The sequence below is a fragment of the Mus caroli genome, unplaced genomic scaffold (genome assembly GCF_978045245.1).
Source record: "Mus caroli unplaced genomic scaffold, Mus_caroli_1 scaffold_4, whole genome shotgun sequence".
In the NCBI taxonomy this organism is placed as follows: domain Eukaryota; kingdom Metazoa; phylum Chordata; class Mammalia; order Rodentia; family Muridae; genus Mus; species Mus caroli.
Window position 1 is genome coordinate 134,502,216 of NW_028227259.1, and position 9,651 is coordinate 134,511,866.

General features: G+C 46.2%; 1 protein-coding gene across 2 annotated transcripts in view; it reads left to right on the forward strand.

Moving 5' to 3' along the window:
- The first annotated feature begins 1,156 nt into the window (after positions 1–1,156).
- The window catches only part of Caln1 (calneuron 1), a 477,612-nt gene continuing 469,117 nt past the window's right edge, over positions 1,157–9,651 (forward strand). Inside the window, exon 1 of one of the 2 annotated variants that reach the window (XM_029477873.2) lies at positions 1,157–1,368. The gene's annotated coding sequence lies outside the window, so the exon portion shown is untranslated. The remainder of the gene's footprint in view (positions 1,369–9,651) is intronic. The other variant, XM_021163075.3, reaches the window with a different exon arrangement.

Here is a 9,651-nt window from a genome sequence, read left to right on the forward strand (position 1 = left end):
TACCTGCTGGGAGCTAAGGGTTCAAACACGTGAGCCTGTGGGGACATTTCACAAGTCACATGAGTTCTCTGGGACCTTTGATGGCTCAGGCTGAGGATGTTAAGAAATAGTCACACTGCCTTAGGGACAGGGCCCTGACTCACATTAGCATAGGCATATGGGATTTGCTTGAGGCCAGCGTGAGCTCTGCCTTGGCAGATGGGAACAGGCAGGGAGCCTTTTCTGCCGCAGGGAATATCAAAGTCAGATCAGGTGCGTGAACTCTCCTCACTAGATATTTCTATGTATAAATCTGTTGGGGGAAGAGCTGTCCACAAGCTGGCCAACATTAAGGATACAGGGAGCAGGCTTGGTTGTAGCAGAAAGCTAGAACGTTTGGGGTACAGGGACCCACATCCTATGTGGCTTTGCCTTTCGGATCCAACCAGTGGGTCCGGTGACGTTTGCAAGCATGGGACCTGTGGTGAGCTCAAGGCCCTGCCTAGAATCCCATGGTGAGGGTCTTGGGTAGGGGTAGCTCAGAAGTAGAACTCTTATTATGGGTTCGACCTCCAGTACCATTAAAAAAAAAGCAAACTGAGCCGTGGTCGCCCACACCTTTAATCCCAGCATTCAGTGGACAGAGGTAGGTGCATCACTGGGAGTTTGAGGCTAGCCTGAATCTATGGAGTGAGTTCCAGGATTGCCAGGACTACACAGAGAAAGAAAGAAAGAAAGAAAGAAAGAAAGAAAGAAAGAAAGAAAGAAAGAAAGAAAGAAAGAAAGAAAAAGAGAAATAAGGAAATGAATAAATAAAAATGAATTCTAAACGAAAGTAATTTTTTTGCAGTGCGCATTTTAATTAAATTAAAAGAAAAGTTTGAGAAAAATTAAGTGAAGTCCTAAAGTTCTCAGTTCATTGGTCAGGGACTGCCAAGAGTCTCAGGCTCCAATGGATGTTAAACATGTCTAATTTAACCAGGACCAGAACCTATAAGAGCCAGAGCCACAATGAGGCCCCAGCAGTCTGGAAGAGGACCTGGACTTGGGCTTATGGCTGCTGCCCTCAGCCAGTTGCTTCTGTGGCTTCTTGGGAGTTAATGTGACACTGGAGATCTGCCAGGATCCCTGAGCTCCACCTCCATCTGCCCGGTAGGTCAGCTGGGTTTGGCCTGGATCCAGAAAGCAGGCGACACGCTTCCCCGATTCACAGTTGGACCGGGGCACCGTAGCCAGGGTCCCACACTCTTTGGCGGGCTGCATGGACTGAGCCAATTCGGTGTGGAAGATCTCCTGGCTGTGGCGTTGTGGCTAATCCACCTTCGCAGCTCCAGTAGTCAGTCTGGAGTCCTTCTGGAAGCAGCTTTAAGGAACAAGTCAAGAACTCAGGTGAGAGAGCCCAAGAGCTGTGGGGACTCGGGAATAACGGACTGTTTCGAAAGACAGAAACTGTGTGTCCTTTTCTAGAGTTTCAGGGAAGCCCGCAGTTGTTCCCTGGTAGTGGAGGTGGGAAATGGTCCAGGGATGTACTTCTTATTAACTTCTTGATCTTCAGGACTCAAGAACCAATAGGACCTCCTCCGGGAAGCCTTCCCAACTCACAAGATATCTACCTGTTCATGCTGCTCTCAAAACACATTGTACTCCCTGTGTGTTATTTTGTTCCTTATATTGTAAATCTTTGGACCAGTAGCAAAAATTCCAAGTCTATATATACCTTTAGCTCTAGGTTTTAGAATCTCTTGTTGGGAAACCACCCTCTGGGAGAGATACCCTTACATAACTGACCCCAGTAGTGTTTGGGGTAACTGTTAGTGACATGGGGCAAAAGGCTAAGCCCTTTTATTTGGTAAGGTAAACGCCTATTCACATGGGTCTATTACCTCTCTCTGTCTTTGTCTTTGTCTCTGTTTCTGTCTCTGTCTCTCCCTGTCTCTCTCTGTCTTTCTCTCTCTCTGAAAGACCTGTCCATCAATGGTAAAACAATATAGAACCAATATGGGTCATAGGTTAAAAACTGGACCTTGTAAGCCTCTAATGTAATGCTCTAATCTGTAGTTGTTGCATGCTTGTGAATGGTCTCTTGGCTAGTGTTATGGAATGCTGTCCTTTGAGCTGATCTTGAAATCAGAGCATATGTTGTTATGCATAGAGGACCCTCACAAGATGGAGCCTGTTGACATTCCCTCATAGAAGGCTGTTTCTCTTGCTGTGATAAATGCCACGACCAAAAGAAACTTAGAGAGAAAAGGGTTTATTTCAGCTTACAGCTGTAGTTGATCATGACGGGAAGTGAATGCAGGAAGTCAGGGCAGGAACCTGGAAGTAGGAGCTGATACAGAGGCTGTGTGTGTGTGTGTGTGTGTGTGTGTGTGTGTGTGTGTGTGTGCTATTTACTGGTTTGCTCCCCATGGCTGGCTCAGCCTGCTGTCTTAGACAACTCAGGACCACCTGCCCAGGATGGCACCACCCACAGCGAGCTGGGCCTTTCCAAACCAATCATCAATCAAGCAAAGGCATCAATCAAGCAAAGGTTTGCCCACAGGCCAACCTGATGGGACCATTTTTTCAGCTGAAGTTACCTTTTTTAAAAAAAAAATGATGAAAACTAACCAAGGCAGCAAAGGTGGTAGGAGTGAGTCATGAGACTCTCCCCTGAGATTCCAGCCAACTCTCTCTCCTGCCTCCCCACACCAGCTACAGGTAACTGTCCCAGTTGCGTGCCCTTGGGGCATCCTCGGTCTACAGGTGGTAGAAGATGAACTGAAGTGGGGAGTCTGTGCGGCCTGGAGAATCCATCATACATGCTAATGATGCTGCTGTTTGTGGGTCACCTCTTGCCCTCCTGTAGGTAGCCCTAATACATTCACCAGTTCTCCAAGACAGACGTGGGTGGAAGGAATCCTCTTGTCTGGCAGCAGCAGCACCCTCTCTGGTGTGAATAGAGCTTTGTTCCTGTCAGGCCTGATCTCGTGAGGGTCACATACTGAGATCCTCACGGTTGCTTTGATTTCAAGTTGGAAACACAACACCCAGCCAGGTCTCCCAATTGGAATTTTTTTTTTGTATATACATGTATATGTATGTTTGTGTGTATGTGTGTGCATGCATGGAGGCATGTGCCACCCCTCATGTTTTAATTTAGTGTGTGCTATGTATGTGACAAATGCTTGAAGCAGTTGTCTTCTTCCACCGTGTGGGTCTCAGGGAAGGGATACAGGTAATCAGTTGGTACCTTTACCAGTTAAGATGTCTCACTAGCTGCCCCCCACCCCAACCTTGTTTTTTTTCTTGGAGATGTAGTTTCTCAGTGAGCAGGGAATCACTAACTAGGCTAAGGGGCTGGTCCGTGAGCTTCAGGAATTCTCCTGTGTCCTCATCCTCAATCCTGGGATTACCAGCGCAAACCAGAATGCCTGGCTTTTTTACATAGGTTCTGGGAATTGAACTCGGACCTTTGTGTTTACAAGGTTAGTGCTTTATCACGTGAGCTGTTTCTCCAGCTCCCGTTTTCTTACTCTCCCACTCCACCTGTGTGTCTTCTTTCTTGTGTTGGGATTATTTTCTTACCCGAAGCATTCCAACCTTCGTTGATGTTAGTGTCTTTACTCATTTTACTGCTGCTTGGGACCAGGGACACTTGGAGCCTACAAGTCAGAGAAGTAAGGGGTCCTCTTCATTGGGTGTCAGGTTCTGTTTCTTCCTGTTTCCCAAGCTCATCTCCAACTATATTAAACAACAAATCAGGCACCTCACTGTGCAAGTGTTCATCTCCTGCCCACAGATCGCAATGATCCACAGAGAAGATTCATGGTTTCCTGCTGGCATCATTTCTGGACGTTATTATGCTAGGCGAGTGTCTGTCTCTTGCTTGACTTTGGCTGTCATATTACAAAACCCTCCTATCGCGCCGTCCTTAATGTCTACATTTCCATTATCCTGGATGCAGCAATTAGGGGGTGAAGGTGAGTAGGAAGATGTTCACCCACGTCCATCGTAGGGTGTGTGTGTGTGTGTGTGTGTGTGTGTGTGTGTGTGTGTATGTAAGCAAGAGACCTTGGGTCATTGGATCATTCCTAAGGTAAAATCCACTTTTTTCTTTGAGACAGGATCTCTCACCAGCCTGGAGCTCATCAAGTAGACTTGGAGCCTCAGAGATTCTCCTGTCTCTGCCTTGCAGGCTCTAGGCATACAAATGCACATTACCACACTCAGCTTTCTAAATGTAATTTCTAGGGACTGAACTTAAGTCTTCAGGCTTGTGCTCTGGGTATTTTTACCCTCTGAGTCATCTTGCTGGCTGGTGCCCTATGAGAAACAATGTAAAGGAGGAAAGGTTTCGGCTCATGGAATAGAAGGGTTCATTTCATGATGGGTTGGCTCCATTGCCCTTAGGCTGTGGTAAGGCAGAGAGCATCAGGGTAGGGATCATTCAGGGGAATGAAGCTGCTCATTTCATGATGTCCTGGACTTGAGAGAGTGAGAAAAGTATACATTTCAAAACCACGTGCCCCAATGACTCACTTCCTCTAAAAACGTGAGAATCCTCATAGTCTAACCACTTTCAGGTGCCCCACCTCTGTTTCGGGGACTGTTGTAATTTCATTTTGTTGCTGTGACACACACCATGACAAAAAGCTACTTGGGAGGATATTTCATCTTTTTTTTAAATTTATTTTTTTTATTAGTTATTTTCCTCGATTACATTTTCAATGCTATCCCAAAAGTCCCCCATACCCACCCCCCCAACCCCCTACCCACCCACTCTCCCTTTTTGGCCCTGGGGTTCCCCTGTACTGGGGCATATAAAGTTTGCAAGTCCAATGGGCCTCTCTTTGCAGTGATGGCCGACTAGGCCATCTTTTGATACATATGCAGCTAGAGACAAGAGCTCCAGGGTACTGGTTAGTTCATATTGTTGTTCCACCTATAGGGTTGCAGTTCCCTTTAGCTCCTTGGGTAATTTCTCTAGCTCCTCCATTGGGGGCCGTGTGATCCATCCAATAGCTGACTGTGATCATCCACTTCTGTGTTTGCTAGGCCCCGGCATAGTCTCACAAGAGACAGCTATATCTAGGATATTTCATCTTATACCTCCAGCTCACAGTCAAGGAAGCCAAGGCAGGAATCTGAATGCAAGAACTATGGAGCCTCACAAGCTCATGCTTTGATAGCTTTTTTTTTATACAGTTCTGGGCTACCTGCCTAAGGATGGTGCTGCCTACAGTGGGCTGGGCCCTCCTACATCTATTAACAGTCAAGACAACCCCCCACAGACATGCCTACAGGCTGGTCTGATCCTCAGTCATTTCATCTTAGAGACTGTAGGCTGTATCAAGTTGGCAACTAGAGCTAACTCTGAAAGGACCAAGCCTTCAGCACATAAATTCTGGGAGGACATATTGAATATAAAACCTATAACATTACATTTCCAGTGTCCCACTCCCATTCTCTTAAGTATTTACCTTTACATAAGCTAAGTGGGTATGGGTGGCTACATCTGGGCAAGGTGGTTAATATGACCTATCTTGGTTCTTTCCAGTTTAGATTCAGCAATTTTAATTCTTTCTGACTTTTCTTTTTCCCGTTTGGTTCCCTCTCCTATACATTATGCAGATATTCCTCACTCTCTGCTGAGTTAGATTCTTGGAGTTCTTTGAGTCCCTGGGAGAAATGACACTTGTCTAATTTACAATTTGAATATAAACCTTTGAACACTTGGTCTTTATATGGTGCTGTCTTCGGAGCTTGTAGAATATTTGGGATATATGTTCTAGCTGGTAGATATAAGCTATTTGAAATGGACTTTGAAAGTCATAACCCAGCTCTGCTTCAAAATTCACCAGAACGTGAACAAGCTAGGAGCTCCTATTGCCATGGACCCAACGGTAACACCATGCCTTCCCCTCTAGGATGAGCCAAATATATCCTTCCTTCCTTAAGTTGTTTCTGATAAGTATTTTGTTACTAAGATCATAAAAATAACCAGTATTTCCATGGGTGGTCCTTACCTTCTGAGAAGCTGCTGATTTTCCAAGCCTGGTGTTATAGAATGGTCTCTTTCCTCCAGGTGTAACATGATGGCATCTTGGAGTAGAGATTAATTTGGCTCAGTAGCCCTGGCAACTAGAGCAGAACAAGACAGTGATAGCCAGGTCTATGGTAATGGAAATGGAGCTGTTGGTAATCCCTAGTAGGTGGAGGAGAGTCATAGAACCCTCACCTGGGATTCTGGTCACTCCTTCTTCCTGTCCACCAGAAGCTGCAAAGGATCCTGGGAGATGCTAGACTATACAGGAAGTAGAAATTTAACTGAGAGAGGCCTCCAGGTTGCAGTATCCATGAGGTCACCATTCTTGCCGGGGTGGGAATTTGCAGTGAGTGATACAGTTGTTTTGGGGCACCTATTGCTTCTTACATGTAAGTAATCCCTTCCAGGTCTCTGTGAGTTCAGTCAGCTCACCCAGTACCGTTTGATGAGTTGGGCTTTGGTGCCTTCCTGGGAGTGATTAGTTATTTGTCCATGGCTTCCCAGGAAAGATAGTGTAACACCTGAGAAGGCAAATAAGGCTCTAGTCTCAGCCTCCAAGACAACCTGTGTAGGTCTTCAGCACAATACGACATGGCTTCTGTCTCCTTTGGATCTCTAGGCTGGGTCTTTTAGCAGTGTCTCAGTGGGTCACAGTCACCAGAACTATGGTTATGGTCGTCATAGTAGCAGAGAAAAATAGGCAATATTGAGTGGATATTTTCTTGTTGGCAACTAAAAAAGTGAGTGTGTGTGTGTGTGTGTGTGTGTGTGTGTGTGTAGATCAGGAAAGAGTGGCAGGTGTCTACTTCTGTTACTGTCCACTTATTCCTTTGGGGAAATGTCTCTCTGAATGTGGGGCAGGTGTTTTTCTCCTAGGCTGGGTAACCATAAGCCCCAGTGATCCTCCTATCTTTATCCCACTCAGAGTGAGGAATGTTTGTAGTCTAGCTTGTTATGTGGGTACTGGGATTTGAACTGTAGACCTCAGGCTTGCTCAACAGGCACCCTTAGCTGCTGAACCATCTCTGCAGTCCTTTCTTACTATTAATTAATAGAAATGAAAATTTAAAACATTGGTGAATCTTGGGCTATTACAGTTCTGGGGTTGCCTCTCTGTGCTTTTTAATTTTCTATGACTTGTATGTATAGTCGTATATACATGGACATGGCTTATGGCCAGTGACAATAGAAATCAAGGTCAACCCTTGAGTAAACAAATAGTTGGGCTGGTACACCTTATAACACACAGGGGCCTATTAGTTATTTTTCTCACTGCAGTGGCCAGGTACCTGACAGAAGCTGCTTAAGGGAGGAGGGTTTACTGAGGCTCACAGTTCAGAGAGGATACAGTCAATCACGGCAGGGGAAGGCATGGCAGCTAGAGCTTGAGCGAGCTGGTCACACTGTATCCATAGTCCTCCAGAAGCAGAGAGAGATGGATGCTGGTGCTCAGCTCACTGTCTCCTTTTCATTCAGCCTAGGATCCCAGCTAGGGAATGGTGCTGCCCGTATCCAGGCTAGGTCTCCTCCCCTCATCTGTTTCTCCAATCTCATAGTCGATCCTTTTGTGGCTCTGTCTTCATGGTGGGTTTTCTGCATATGGATCCAGAATAGTGAGGTTGTGGACATGCGTCAGATGTCAGAGAAGCTCTCTCAGAGCCTCGGTGTGCATACATCCCACTGGCTCCCTGACAGATGTGGTTCCTTCGATAATAATGGCAGTGGCATTATTGTTGGCTTTGGCATCTTCTTAGGCTTAGATAAAAATACATCAAGCCTTGGAACATCAAAAGATGGCCTTGCCGGGTGACAGCAACCAGATTTAGGGAAAGGACAACTGCTGTTCATATGTTATCCAGAGCTCTGTGCTGGCTGGATTTCCAGTCAGAGAGGCTGGCAGCACACCCAGCTGTGTTGGGGCTAAAGGTTACTCAAATGGGGTGAAGTGGTGTATCAAGCCATTTATCCTTTCAGGAATCTATTTGGGAGTACCTCCTGGCCTCTCTGGGACTTTTGCATTACCCAGAAAGCATCATGGCAGCCCAGCTCCTATGTAATCACCTCCCTGTGTCTGGGAACTTCTGTTGCAAGGTATTATTATCTCCTGAGCCATACAGTCTCCAGCATCAGGACATCAACTGTAAGTGTCTCACCAGGAGTGAGCTCGGGGACTCTTGACAGTCCTTCAGAGGAGGAGTGTGGGGAGGGTCACTGGACCCTCACCTGAGATCCAGCCATTCCTTTCAGCCATTTGTATGCAGTGGCTGAAACTTTTCTTTCTTTTTTATATATATATATATATTTATATAATTTTTTTCTTTTCTTTTTTTATTAGGTATTTTCCTCATTTACGTTTCCAATGCTATTCCAAAAGTCCTCCCTACCCTCCCCCCCCTACCCACTCACTACCACTTTTTGGCCCTGGTGTTCCCCTGTACTGGGGCATATAAAGTTTGCAAGTCCAATGGGCCTCTCTTTCCAGTGATGGCCCACTAGGCCATCTTTTGATACATATGCAGCTAGAGTCAAGAGCTCTAGGGTACTGGTTAGTTCATAATGTTGTTCTACCTATAGGGTTGAAACTTTTCTTAATTGCTTGTTGGGGAGTAGTCCTGGGAAAAGCTACAGTATATGGGCTGAGAAAGCCTGGAGGGGGATTCACTATGTGTGGTTGTGGAGAAGCCATCATTGATGCTGGGTGAAGACTTTCTGGTGTGGCTACTTTGGGGGCCACACAAGTTCCTATCAGTAACTCCTCATTCACCCATGCTTTTTATGTAAACCCAATAAGCTCAGTGGTTCCCCCAAGGGGGTAATTGTATCTTGGTTTGTCTTTGGAGCCTTCTGAGGAAGGTTCACATCTCCACCAGGGAGGGGATTTTCACGATAGTTTCTCAGGCTCAGAGTTCTTATCCCGTGGGGACAAACTTTATGAATGGCATCTTTATCCTTTATGGCCACAGTTCATGCTTTAGGGGATGTCACTCCCTTCCATGGGTTGCTATTTCCCACCAGCCCAGGGAAGCTGGTGAAGGGGAGGAGGAAGAAGAATGTGTAACTGGACAGAGGCTGGGAGATGGTTGGAGAGGCAAAACAGTATGTTATTTCTGCTACTTGCAAATCATTTGGAACCTTGGACTTAAGAATCAGGATGCTGAATCCAGATCCACAGGGGTTCCAGGAGGAAAAGCTCTCTGCCTCAACACAAGGTGGTAACCCTCTGTGGGATATCTTTCAAAATCACCTCCACAGATCACTGGAGTCATGATGGCTTATCACAGTAAGACACAGGAGCTGCCTAGGCGTGGTGACACACACCTGAAACCCAGCACTTAGGAACGGAGCTAAGAAAGCTGCTCCAAGTTTCCCTAGTGCAGCGTTCTGCGACCTGGGTAGCTAGCTCCCTATTACAGGGCTATAGAGTATGCACGTACTTTGACCGCTCCACGGGGGTGAGATTTACAAACTTCTCATTTTTGCCAGAGAGTAAGCTTTCTTAGCTTGTTAATAAAGAAGCAGATCGACTGCTTTTGGGGGGTGGGAGTGGGAGCAGGGAGAGGTGTGTCTGTATCTATCCCAGGCTGACCTTGAACTCACTTTTCTCCTGGTTTAGCCTTCTGAATGCTTGGATTACAGTGTAA